This window comes from Chanodichthys erythropterus, chromosome 8 (genome assembly GCF_024489055.1).
Source record: "Chanodichthys erythropterus isolate Z2021 chromosome 8, ASM2448905v1, whole genome shotgun sequence".
Lineage (NCBI taxonomy): Eukaryota > Metazoa > Chordata > Actinopteri > Cypriniformes > Xenocyprididae > Chanodichthys > Chanodichthys erythropterus.
This window is the reverse complement of record NC_090228.1, coordinates 18,026,082-18,039,659: the sequence shown is the minus strand read 5'-3', so window position 1 is coordinate 18,039,659 and position 13,578 is coordinate 18,026,082. Positions and strand designations below refer to the sequence as shown.

The 13,578-nt window shown below is 37.8% G+C and overlaps 1 protein-coding gene across 7 annotated transcripts in view; it reads right to left on the bottom strand.

Annotated features, from left to right (window-relative positions):
- Positions 1-13,578, bottom strand: part of syt1a (synaptotagmin Ia) — a 226,822-nt gene that overhangs the window by 75,820 nt on the left and 137,424 nt on the right. For 2 of the 7 annotated variants that reach the window (XM_067392190.1, XM_067392189.1), the window contains exon 4: positions 11,096-11,163. The exons of 4 other annotated variants lie outside the window; for them this stretch is intronic. The gene's annotated coding sequence lies outside the window, so the exon portion shown is untranslated. Of the gene's footprint in view, positions 1-11,095; positions 11,251-13,578 lie in introns of those variants that run through there. One more of the 7 variants, XM_067392194.1, reaches the window with a different exon arrangement.

Genomic DNA, 13,578 nt, shown 5'->3' with positions numbered 1-13,578 from the left:
CTATCTATCTATCTATCTATCTATCTATCTATCTATCTATCTATCTATCTATCTATCTATCTATCTATCTATCTATCTATCTATCTATCTATCTATCTATCTATCTATCTACCTACCTACCTACCTACCTAATCATTGCTCTAGTGGAGCTTCAAAAGGTGCTGGGGACATCCATGTGATATTACATGGTGATATTATTTGAGATAAATTGCTTTACCTACAATTTCAGGCCATTTTCTGTCGATTTCCTATTTTATTGAGGCTATTACCAATTTCTGGAGCTTGTAGCTAGCCGAAGCTTTCTCACTTACACACACATTAAAAAAAAAGAAAAAAAGAGTAAACTCTGCAACCGGGGCAGAGCCCCAGGGAACTAGGGAATTCATTTCTGCCAAGTCAGAAAGTATCATATACGCTAGTAAATAGAAATAATATTTGTTGAAGATATCTATATCCAAAGACAGCCATAACCAAATAAATAAAATGACCTTAATCTGTTGTTCTTCCACATTATAACCTCTGGTTGTTTCGGTTTGGACTGCCGGAGCGCACACAATTTCCTGGCGGTGACTCATATTTATTAGTTCCTCTCTGCTGATTGGGCATTCCAATACTCCCAGTCCACCCTGCGTCGTGTGCAGTGAAACGTGACATGGGGTCACTTCTCCCTTCCATCCCCGGCTGCCAGCTCAACTGTGCTGCCTGCAGCCTCATGTCTCCCAGCATGCTTCAGTGGCCATAAACACACACATGTGACCAAACAGTGATGACTGTGCTACAGAGGTAAATATGAGCTCATATGGATTTTATTTTTAGTGTTTTGTTTAGTGGTTCTGCAGTACAGGCGTGCTATTGGGGAAATTATAAATGTAAAACTTTACAATAAGGTTGTTAACATTAGTTACTGTAGTTTTCATGAACTAAATAGGTAACAGGTATGAAGAACTAAAGTATATAATGAACTTTAAGGTATAATGAGCAATACTTATATAGCATTTATACATTTTGGTTAATGTGCATTTCTATATATATAACTGCATAAATTAACATTAGATATGATGTATTATAAATGAACATACATTAATAATCAATCAGTCAATAAATGATAGTATTTTCATGAATTGCATATCATTAAATTAAATTACATAGCATTAATGCCAATTTAATTTAATGACATGTAATGTGTTTACTGATGTTAAACTAAACCATATTTCAAAGTGTTACCATTATAAAATGGGATAGTTCTGACTCCTAAATTCTCGTTATATAAACATTCAGTGAGTAGCCAATATATACAAACCTGTTTTTGACCATTATATATTAACCAAGTTGCTACGCAGCTTACCATAAAACAGTTAGGCTAAACTATATAACTTGATGAAAATGGTTTATTTTAACTATTATGATTTATTATAACTTGTGTTTCAGAATAGGAATTAACCATGCGAGACACTTTTGTTTATCTATGCTGCTGCTTTGTAACCCAAAAAGATATTCCTGCCAGGAATTTGCTAAAAGCTCCCTCACACAATGTAAGCCCGGTGGCCATTGTCCTCAACCTCCAGATTAGCTCTGATTTGCCATTTCGTGCAGTATTCTGGTATGTCACTGCAGCCATTGGCGATGGTGGAATGACAGCAGAAATGGCCATGTGGTGCAGGCTACGTCTCACCCTGCTTGTCCCCTCAGTCTGGTCATTCTCTCACTAAGCCCAATAGGAATGTCTTTCACATCCTTAGACTTTGTGTGACGTTGTGTGTGATGAACGGATTGGCCCTCAGAACAGAGAATTTACATTTTAAAATAGCCAGATGGTGTAGTCTGTAATTTAGAAATGGAATTTGTTTTATTTATTTGTGCTGTATGTTCAAAGATTTAGATAATATTTTATCCTCATATTATAATGCATTTTGCTGTTTGGAAATCAAAAATGCCAAGATCGACCCTATCAATAATGCATCTGCAGTGTGCTTGGCTAAATGGCTGAATTCTGTGACTGTTATGAGCACAGCCATGCGTGTGTGTGTGTGCGCATGTGCCCAATAGACTGCATTATGCATAGTACACAGAATGGGTCGCCTGCAGCACTAATGCAAATTTTTGTCAAGGGCTCCATTAAAAGGTAAGGCTGGGCCCTCATCTGTGCCGCTTCAGCTCAAGGTTTTTCATGGCATTTATTATAGTCATGCCATACACACCCCTCACATTTCCATTATTATTGACCACACTACTGCCAGTGATTGGCTCTTTTCGCACTGGCCGAATACAGAGATTGTGGAATGGGTAGGTGGGTAACATTAGCCACTATCTCATCCTGTCTGTTCCTGGCACACCCGGTGCATCCTGGGTAATTTATTTCTCCCAGGGCTTTATCATCTCAGTGGGCTAGTGAATGATTTACACTGACAGCCAAGCCATGCCAAGACCCAGTGCTATGAGCTGTGGTGAACACAGGCTCTAGTTTAAACAAAAAGGTTCTAAGTAGAGAATGCATTTGTAAAGTATGAATTGTTAGATTAACAAGGGACGAAGTTAATCAAATTTAATCTAAAGTAACTGATTTAAGTGGGCGTACAGTATATAGTGAATTGAGTCAAAACACTAGAAAGAAATAAAGCTGGTATAGTGTGGCACTATGTGTTGTGTCTGACCAATAGCAGAAAGAACAAAGCTTTAAAAAAATGCTGTCATTTTAATTTGATGACAAAGAAATGACACAATTCACCTTTAACTCCAGGGTAACATAACATGAAGCTATTTTTGCTAGTCTACTGATGCCAAACCTAGTTGTTATGAATAATGATAGCTGTCATTTCATGCTAATCGTTTTCAAAATAAAAATATTACTGTAAATCAATTAATAAAATGAATTACGTTATATTTAATTCTTTTTATTTAAAACATTATTTAATATATCAACCATTTTTTTGTAGATTTTCCAGCAAAAAATGACTATATTGACTATATTGTGATGTATACCATTAAGATGATATAAAATTACTGTGCAAGATCTGTTTGGTTACTGACATTCTCCCAAAAATCTTCTATTGTGTTTAGCAGAACAAAGAAATTTATACAGGTTTGGAACAACCTGAGGGTGAGTAAATGATGACAGAATTTTCATTTTTGGTTGAACTATCCTTTTAACATAGGTAAAATTCAAATAGTAAATATAGCATTCTGTGTTGAAGCTGATTAAGGTATGCTTTTGATTTTCATATTTTTTGGTTATCTCTCCAGATGGAAAAGAGCTCGAGGGCAGATCCACAAGCTTTAGGAGTGACTCGGCCAGCCAGTAAGAGCTAAATGAGTGAGAACACTGGCCCTGAGGGAAGTGATTTTATCAAACTGTCATTGTGGCTAAAGTTTTTTAGGAACAAAGCGGCACCTGAAAATCAGCCTACACTCTGCAGGTGAAGGTGGCAGAGTGGATGAATAATGCATGAAATTTATCTGCTGCCGTTAATCATGATGAGATGGTGAGAGAGAGAGAGAGAGAGATGTAATGTGGCCTCAGGATGTGTTTTTTTCTCATTTACTCATTTCTCTGCTCAGCTCAAGACACTGAATCCGGAGTCAAGGTCTTTAGAGAGGTAAAAAGCTGAAATTTATGTCATTTACTCACCATCATCATTTGGAGCAACATGAGGGTGACCAAATCAATTTTAATTGAATTATTTATTTACTTCCAGCTCCTATACAAGGTTATAACCTATACATACATCAAAACACAAGTTACTTCAGATGATTTTAGACAATGTAAGGAAAAGACCTACAGTAAACAGCTCTCTATTCATCAATGATAAAACACCAAGCAGTATATATATATATATATATATGTTTGCATCCATCAAGACAAAATGGTATATACTGGCTTCTTCTCCATTTAATTCAGTTGATGATCCAAAAATAGACAATCTTGGCAATATTTCTGGGCTAAATTACAAGAAAAATATCTATATTGTGATATAAATGTACTCACACGTCATACCCTTACGGAAATTGTTCAAAGGGGATATGGAAGAAAGCGCTCTGCCAACAAAAGATAAGACGGAATAACAGGTCATGGAAAAATGCATTTAGGACATGCCTCTGCCTTTGTGTTTTAATGTGATCCACACCACGATCATTTGACTGATAAGGCCTCACAAATGGCTGGCTTAGAGCCGTAATTACTATCCACTCCCGCATAATCTTTCTCCCCAGCGAACATGTCAATGCCGGCAAGCAGGAGCATGCTGGCAAACGGAGGAAGAAAAAGGAGAACATTTAGAGATAAGAAGGGCTACTTTCCTCTCATCGATACAGTCATGACTCTTAAGATTTCAATCCATCACTGGGCTCTTAAGAAAGCACTCCCTTGCCTTTAATTAAGGCACAGTGACTGGAGGATCTTGACTTATTTGACATGCAGCTACTGAGCCATTGTAAATGCACAGCTATAAAAGCTACTGGAGACTGGAGGGTGTCAGAGATTAGGGATCTTACAATCGGAAGGTCATTAGTGTTATTTGGAGGTTGGGAAGTACGTGTCAACTGTGCAGAATGAAGTGATTTAGCTCACTGACCCATAAGGAAGTCAACATGTAACTCAGGTGAGAGGATGATGCACAGTGTGTGACCTCTGTTAAACAAATTACCTTTATCATAGCCAACATCTTTTATGGTTGTGGCTTGCATAATTTCTCTACAATATGTATTGAATAACAATGCATCACATTCCTAACCATGCATAATTATTAATATAGAAATGACAACAATTCATTGAATGCATAAGCCACTGTTTTTAAAATCTAATGTGTGCAAGTGTTAATAAAGAATGTATACAGTAGCACAAAATTACTCTGGAGACATAAGGCAATATGGCTTACATATTTGCCTATAACATATGCTATGTTTGAATGACCATGCTAACAGGTGAGTTCTACTACTACCACAGTATGTAGCAAGTATGATTACTGTACACAAAATGTGAATTACATGTATGAATACCTGGATGACCTACATGAAGCATGCACTATATACTATATACCACAATGCATTGTGCTCTACTCATATTTTCACTATGGCAAATTTTTTGACTAGAATTATTTGATCATATTACCAAAAATTGATGTATTAGTAAATGTTGAAATGAACATTAACTCAGATTAACAAATGTTGCAGAAGTTTTGTTAATTCTATTCAAGTTTTTATTTCATTTTTTTTTTTTTTTTTTTTTTTGCTTCTAGAAAATGGCCCTGTATTGTGATCTGAGACAATGCAGAATATGATGCATATGATATGTGTATGGTCATCTGTCGGAAGCTAGTTATTTTTAAAAATATCTCTGATTGTGTTCGTCTGAAAGAAGATAGTCATATACACCTGGGATGGCTTGAGGGTGAGAAAATCTTTGGATCATTTTCATTTTTTGGGTGAACTATGCCTTTGAAAACAACCCAAGTTGGGTTGAAAATGGACAAACCCAGCAAGTGGGTTGTTTTAACCCATCGAATGGGTTGTTTTAACCCAGCTGCTAGGTTAAATGTATGCCCAACCTGCTTATAATTACATTGTTGCTTGCTTAAAATGAACCCGAAATATGTTGAAAACGAACATTTATTAATATGTTTAATAATCTATTAATAATTTTAAAGAATAATAATTAGACATTTATGCTTATTAATAAATGTTCACCTTTTGATTATTATTGTTACCTCTAGTAAATATGTCTGATTTTAATTTTGGGTTCATTTTAAGCCAGCCATATAGTAATTTTTAATTAAAATAGTTGGGTTAAATAAAACTGCCCAGCACGTTGGGCAAACATTGAACTCAACTGCTGAGTTAAAACAACCCAATTGCTGGGTTTGTCTATTTTCAATTTTTGGGTTGTTTTTAACCCAGTATTTTTAGGGTGTAGCCTTTGAAATGTTAATTGTGAAGTAATACCTAATGTTTCAAATGACTTTTTCTTTCTTTCTTTTTTTTTTTTTTTTTTTATAAATAAAGCATTATAAATGTATAATAGAACGCTAGCACCCTATTACAAAAAAAGTTAGTAAGTGTAGGAGGAAGAGCATTAAGAAAGCTCATCTGATTGGTTGGAGAAATGGAGATATATGAATATTTCCAGCCGTTTAAATGGGAATAAGAGTGAACAGAAGTCAGTTCATTGGCAGCGAAAAGGAATTAAAAAGAGCAAGCATTTCTTTTTTGGCTCACAGAATCCGTCACTGCCCTGTTTACACGCTCCATTGCTAAAAACAACAGCTGGAGCAAAAGAAAAAAAAAAAATCCTTCCAACATTTTGCTGTTCTTTGCGTTCGGCCTCATCTGTTAGACACATTGGTTGCTCCACCTGTGCAACAAACCCAGTGAACACGCACCTGGACCTTTGGAGAGACGTTCTCCAGTGCAGTCACTGAAAATAAGTAAGCCGATTGTTTCAGATATAATCCAGTGCCTTTTTAGCCTTTGAATCGTCACAGTCGACTGCACTGGTCAAGTCCTGCAGAGCTCCTTGAGTAAGTGAGGTCAAAATGATCCAGTGGATTGTAGACAACATATATAGCATTAGAAACCCTCGGGGGAGAGAAAACCAACCTCAACTCACCGACAGTGGACAGAGAGAAGGAGAAAAGGAAGGCAAAGACAGATGAGCAGGACTGAGAGCATGGTTATGTTCTCTTTGCGGTGGCGAGGACGAGAAAAAACAGAAGCAAATTTATCTGGCGGTGAGGGGGCCATGTTATTAACAGTCTGCTGAAACGCACTTAACTCATGCCTATTCAATTATGCTAATGTACACATGCAAATGACCACGGTCCACAACACCATGCCGTCTCAATTAGGTGACAGGCTTACAAGGGTTGGTTTTAGAGAGCGACCAGATTATTGCCCTGCTATCCTTCTACAAGCAAACAGCTTTTGACCTGTGATTATCATCACGAGACATCAGCAGGGTGGGTTGACTCTCAGACTGAAAGCGACGTTCTGTTTGCGTGCAAATGCCTGTGTTGGTTGCACATGTGGGAGACTGTGGACATGTTATATTTACTGGTTCTGTTCAGCACTGCTGCTTTTAGCAGCACCTCCCTCAAGAACGAACCAGCTTTTGAGGGTTCAGACATATTCAAGGTCAGCTTATGTCATGTGTCTCTTTTTGTCATGTTGAAGCTCTTTGTATAGATCAAATTGATGATTATGTGAAATGTGAGTCAAGCTCCACAACATTATATTATCAAAATAATTGATGCTCAACATGCATTAAAATACTGCACGAGTCATTTCTGAATCGGTGGAAACTTCTATCTGTACAATAAATCTGAATCACTGATCTACATTATTGCTCGGTATTCATGTCTAGCACGTATTCACACTGTACCAAAAAAAATGAGGCATTAAAATCAATTGGGTGAATTGTCAGAAGATTGGTGAGTAATACATCATATTCAGTATGGCCATGGCTGGATTAATTACATTGATTCTGACCATGAATTACGGTGTGTTGGCTTAAAACAAACAGCTTTAGTTCTGTGTGCAACAATTTTAACTTACACAAGAGCATTTCATTATTTAGCATGTCCCACATGTGTGACCAACATGCTGAACACATATGCACATGGCCGCCACAGTGATTTTCAGCCTGCTCCTGTGCAAGAAAGAGTCTATAGAATGGCTGCATGAGTCAACATCAGCCGTCACTGCGTTATGCAATGCTTGAAGGACCCATATTTTACAATAGCATACTAATGAGAATGAAAAGTACATTATAGTTCACACATCTGAAAATAAGATGATCATGTAACATGCTAACCAAAGTAAAACTAGATTTTCTGGGGAATTTTCACCATTTTAGGGCATTTAGGGCATTACTTGTATCATCCACTGATGTTGAAAAACTTAATCTTTAACAAATTCTCAATCTGAATGAATAGACTGAGGATTTGTTATCTATTTTCTTGAAAACGGAACATCAATATTTTACACACAAAAAAATGCATTTTATATAGTCTTTGATCAATAAAGGAAATAAACAACAATGCTTAAGAAAGTACTACCAACTACAAAAGGAAATATCACAGCGAGTCACATTTGCACCCAATTTGGAGGGCATTTTTCTCCCAAGCCGGTATTAATTTCCGAGCCTAGCAAGAAAAAGCAAAAGGTAAATGCAGAGGAACTCGTATAGTGACAGAACAGCCACTTGACATTGTCGCTGTCCTTAAAATAGCGATTCTGAAAGCAGCCCCCTCACTTAAAGCCTGGAAGTTTGTTGCTGTCCGGTGCTGAAAGCATTGAGGCAGGTGGCGCTGTCCAAAAGCAAGAGGTGCTGAAAGCTCTGTTTCTTGTCGAGGAGTATGGAAAAGCGCACTCTCTGTGGGTGGCTATGAAGCTCATTTGCTCAGAGCTGTCAACAGTCTCCTCAACACCTAGGAGGGCGTTTTTTGCATTTCGTCTGGTACATTTTTAAAAATTGTTTACTTACACAAGCATCACACTGACGTATGTGGCCACTGTCTTACACCGTAAGCACTGTGTTAAGACAAGTACAAAAAAAATGCAAAAAACAGAAAAAAATCTTGAGATATCACTTTTTAGTTACACAATCTTATATGATTCTTAGAGAACTCTTATTAGCAACATCTTGTGTTGGTTTCAGATTATGTAATATTAATTCCAATAGAAATACTACATACATTCCTTTGTGATTTTTTTATGACTAGGTTTATATTCACTTGCTAGCTTTGAATGAACCCTGTGTGAACACCTTTTTGATTTTTGGTTGAATGGAACATTAGGACAGTAGAAAAAAAAATACTTTGTGTAACTATCATACATTTCTTAGCTTCCGTAGCTGTACAGTGTACACATGGTTAAGACTACACACAGTGCTGTGCTCCAATATGGCCATCTGCAGATATGTATTTTTTTTTCTCTCTATTTATTTATTTTTATTAGGATTTATGGCTTGAACCAGCTGCTGTACACTAAGCAGACAATCATACAGCTAATTTTTGATAGCAGGATAAATCCGTTAGATAATCCAAATCCGCAGCAAGTGAGAGATAGAGAAAGAGAGAGAGAGAGAGTGTCTATAAGGGAGATTAAAAAGAGAAGATTGTGAGTGCAGAATCCCACATCGCTGATCACGTGACCTTAATTCCACTCTGTCATTTCTTCCCGTGGAGTGTGAGAGAGACGACCAATCACAAGGCGCAGTTTGTGAGGTCGTGAGGAGTGGGAAAAAAAAAAAAAAAAAAAAAAAACATCCCGCTAACGGCAAGTGAAGCGTTGACGGCCCTAAAAGCTCAAATGCTGTCCAAAAAATGGGGGAAACACTCATACAGACTCACACTTGTCAACACAATGCATATGTACACTAACAAGCAACCTCTCACATGCCATTAGTTTCAGCTTGGTCTTTCTTTCACACTAAAGCATGTGGGTTTTCTCTCTGCATGACTTTGTTACAGCATATTTTAAGATTCGGAGGGACTGACACATACAGGTTGACCCCAATCCGAATACTGTCCCCCTCCATGTGTATAATGGTTTTACAGCATGTTTTATTCTACCTTCTGTCAAATATAAAGCTCATAAAAATTACACAGCCGTTAGGAAAACAAAAACAGACATATCAATAGAGCTCTTGCCAGCTTCACTCATTAACTATTGATGCTGTGTGAGATCTGGCGCCACAGCTGGATCAAACACACATACACACACACACACACACCCAACACACACACACACACACACACACACACACCCACATATACACACAGACTGGTTATTTCTGCACTCATTGACAATAGACTCAATTCAAACTAGTCTCCATGGTACTGAACCAAACAAGATGGGTAGCAGTTTAAGCTCAGGTCGAGGTGGTCAAGCATACAGTAACATCTTCTGTACCACCTTAAAAGTACAAATTAACATTCAAAAGCAAGGAATGTTAAATACACTGATGTAAAACAGCCTTCTGGGAAAAAAAAAAGGAAGCAGAGTGCAGTTTGCTTTGATTAAGAAAAGATCCATTTTAAAAAAAGAGGTGGATGGTATGCAATGGCTTTTGAGGATTATGCCAGGCAGGAGAATGGAACCAAATGGAGAGAAGTTGTTTGAAGCTCCGCAATAAGCCATTCTTCCTCTCTTTCATGTTTCGAAATGAGGGAACAACTGTGCGTGTTAACCGCAATCCAGCAGCCTCTTTGTTCCTTTCTTAGATCAAGAGCTAATGGAGGAACGGGCTTTAAATTGAACAGAGGCGCTGAAAATGGTGAAACCGGAAGAGATCTGTCAATTAGGTGTGGTTTGACATCACAGAGTATAAAGGCGGGGAAAAATGATTGTAGGTTTGATCACTCCATACCTCAGGGGCTGCAAACTCTACTGGGAAAAATGGGATATGAGATGAGAGCTATGTGTGGGCATGTGGGGGAAGGGGTGTGTAGGATACAATCAGAATGCCCATAAACACAATTTCACCACTGTAATGACAGACAATCCCTGTTTTTTTTTTTGCCTGCCCATGTCTATTCTTTGAAAGAAAGCAATCCGTCCTCTCAAATGCGCTTTTTAAATAACAGTTGTGTCTAGAAAGACCCTCTTGCTGCCATCAAACTGACAGTTTTCAAAGAAAACGTCCAGGTGGGGGGGTGGGGTATTTGAAGATGACCTCCTCATTGCCAGTGTCAGAATTAGTAAGAGCGGGAGTAGACGTCAGGAAGCTACTGAAGTTATTCCTCCTGGAATTAGCCGTCACGAGGCACTGGAGGTAGGAAGCAGTGAGTCTTACGCTCTAGTGAGTGTTATTATGGACTGTTTTCACCCAGTAATGAAATACAAAGGCTTTCACATGGCTGAGCATATAACCACAACACATATGCATGCACACAGGCACGTAATGTAGTATTCTCACCAAATAAGCGAAGTCACATCTTGTTATCTAATCCATTCCAAGACTTTAAAATCCAAAGCAGCATGTCTTTTGAATTAGAATCTCTTGAAACAGTTCAGTACACTTGGCTACAGAGGTTATACTGTAGGTAACTAACACACACACACAGAGGGAAACACTGCTCTCAGTACAGTCAAGTGTCCCTACCTGGCGGTCTGTAGTCACTCCTGGGTTTTTGTTCAGAGCTGGATGGCAGGAAGAGCAGGAGGTAGAGGCTGAAATAGAATTGAGTGAAAACACCTCCGTTTGTCCTGCAGAAATACGGATGCCCTGTGCACACGCGTTCTCTCTCTCTCTCCCTCTCTTACACACGGCTCTGACACGCAGCACTGAATCTCTCTCTCTCTCTCTCTCTCTCTCTCTCTGAGCCTTCCTACTCGTCTTCCCGCCCACCTACCCACAACACCCTCCCTTTTCCTATCTCTTTCTTTCACACACACTGTCATTCTCTCTCATCACACATGCGCACTCTCTCTCTTTCTCTCTCTCTCTCTCCCCAGGCACTCACTCATTCGCTGTGACACAAGCACTCTCTTGTACATACATTATGTTTCTTTACTCAACAAACATGCTTTTCCTCTGCTTTTGTCTTCCACAAGCGGGGATGAGCATATCTTTGACGTGACTTAGGTTATATTTGAAAAGGAATACAAGCTTGTTATTAACTGAAATATAAATATATATATATGGCTGTCAATAGATTAGTTTTTTTTCACGATTAATTGCTCACTTATCATGAAATTAAGCACACACCATTTATCTTGTTTAACATGTCCATTTTGCTATCATTGCCTATATCCAGCAAAGTAAACCATCAGACTGAAGTGTGATTTTCACAAAACGTATTTTTCAGCTTTTTTCAAAGTAAATTTAGATTTTTGAAGTCAAATATTTTTTGAAGTTTTGAAGTCAAAAATAATGCATCCATATAGAATTACCTTTGTTCCAATAAAAATTAATGTAACTAATTAAAATAGCCCTAATTAAAATAGTAACTAATTAAAATAGCCCTGCTAGCCCCGCCCCCGCGAGAGAGTTGTGCCAGAAAGACGAACGGAACCTCTGGGATCATAAACGAAAACTTCAGGAAACTGGAAACACATTTGTAAGTACAGATCAGTTGGAGACACAGTTAGCAAAACATGCAGTGTATTCAAAACAAAGTCAAACATTTTGCATGCGATTTATTTTTTTATGTTTCAAAGATATTTTATTCAGTTTCAATTTATATTTTTATTAGTTTTTTTGAAAAGTTACTTTCATTTTTATTGGCACAAAGGTAATTCCATTTATAATATCCAGATTTATTTTTTTAAGTTTCAAAGATATTTTATTCAGTTTCAATTTATATTTTTATTAGTTTTTTTGAAAAGTTACTTTCATTTTTATTGGCACAAAGGTAATTCCATACATCCATCCATAAAAAAAATGCATCCGTCTGCTGGATGCTAGTTATTTGAATTTATTAAGTTTTAAATATGGATATTTTTCTTACAAAAACGCATCACTTCACTTCAGAAGGCATTAATTAACCCACTGGAGTCGTATGGATTACTTTTTTTCATGGATGGATGCATTATTTTTTACTTCAAAACGCAGCCCCCCATTCACAACCATTATAAACTTTGGAGGACTAAGGATATTTTTAAATATATTTCTGATTGTGTTCATCTGAAAGAAGATAGTCATATACACCTAGGATGGCTTGAAGGTGAGTAAAATCATGGGGTAATTTTTGGGTGAACTATCCCTTTAACCCCCCTGGAGCTGTATGGAGTATGTTTATGATGGATGGATGGATGGATGCATTTTCTTGAGTTTTAAACTCGTAGCCCCCATTCACTGCCATTATAAAGCTGGGAAGCGTCAGGGTATTTATTAATATTACTCCAATTGTGTTCATCAGTAAGAAGAAAGTCAAACACCTAGGATGGCTTGAGGGCGAGTACATCTTGGGTTAATTTTTATTTTAAACTGAACTAATCTTTTCAGGCACATCTAACTGCTTTTATGAGCGTCACATTTAAAAAACATTAAAAAAAAACAGCTAGATATAAAATTTGCTGTTCAACATGCAGTGCAGCAGATAAAATCAATGCACATTAAAATCAATGATAAACAAATATGTACATTTAAAAACAGCAAATCTGCAGCTGGCAGCAGGATAATCATATTTACGTATATAATATGCCCATAAATGCAATCCATGCACGTGTCTAGCTGTTCTGAACAGAAGAGTACATCCTGTGTGAAACACCTCCTAGGGCTGCAATTCCTTCTTACTGTTTTTCCCTCTCTCTCTCTCTCTCTCTCTCTCTCTCTCTCTCTCTCTCTCTGTGTAGTGTAGATGCAGCCCACGTCCCCTTCAGGAGTCATTCAAGGGCATTCCCAAAGAAACTGTATGCAAATGAACAGTGAGCCCGGAGCAGCTGCCTGGCCCCTCCCCTGGTCCAGATGCTCGCTCTGGGAGGGGAGTGGGGGCGGAGCGGTGGCCTAAAGGGGTTCAAAAAGCCACTGTAATAAACACAGCTTGAGCTCAGCTTGCTGATAAACCAATTTAAAACAACATTCATGATAATAATGTTTTTAAACATAGGCATTTTCTCAATCAGTTGATTTGTGCATTTGTT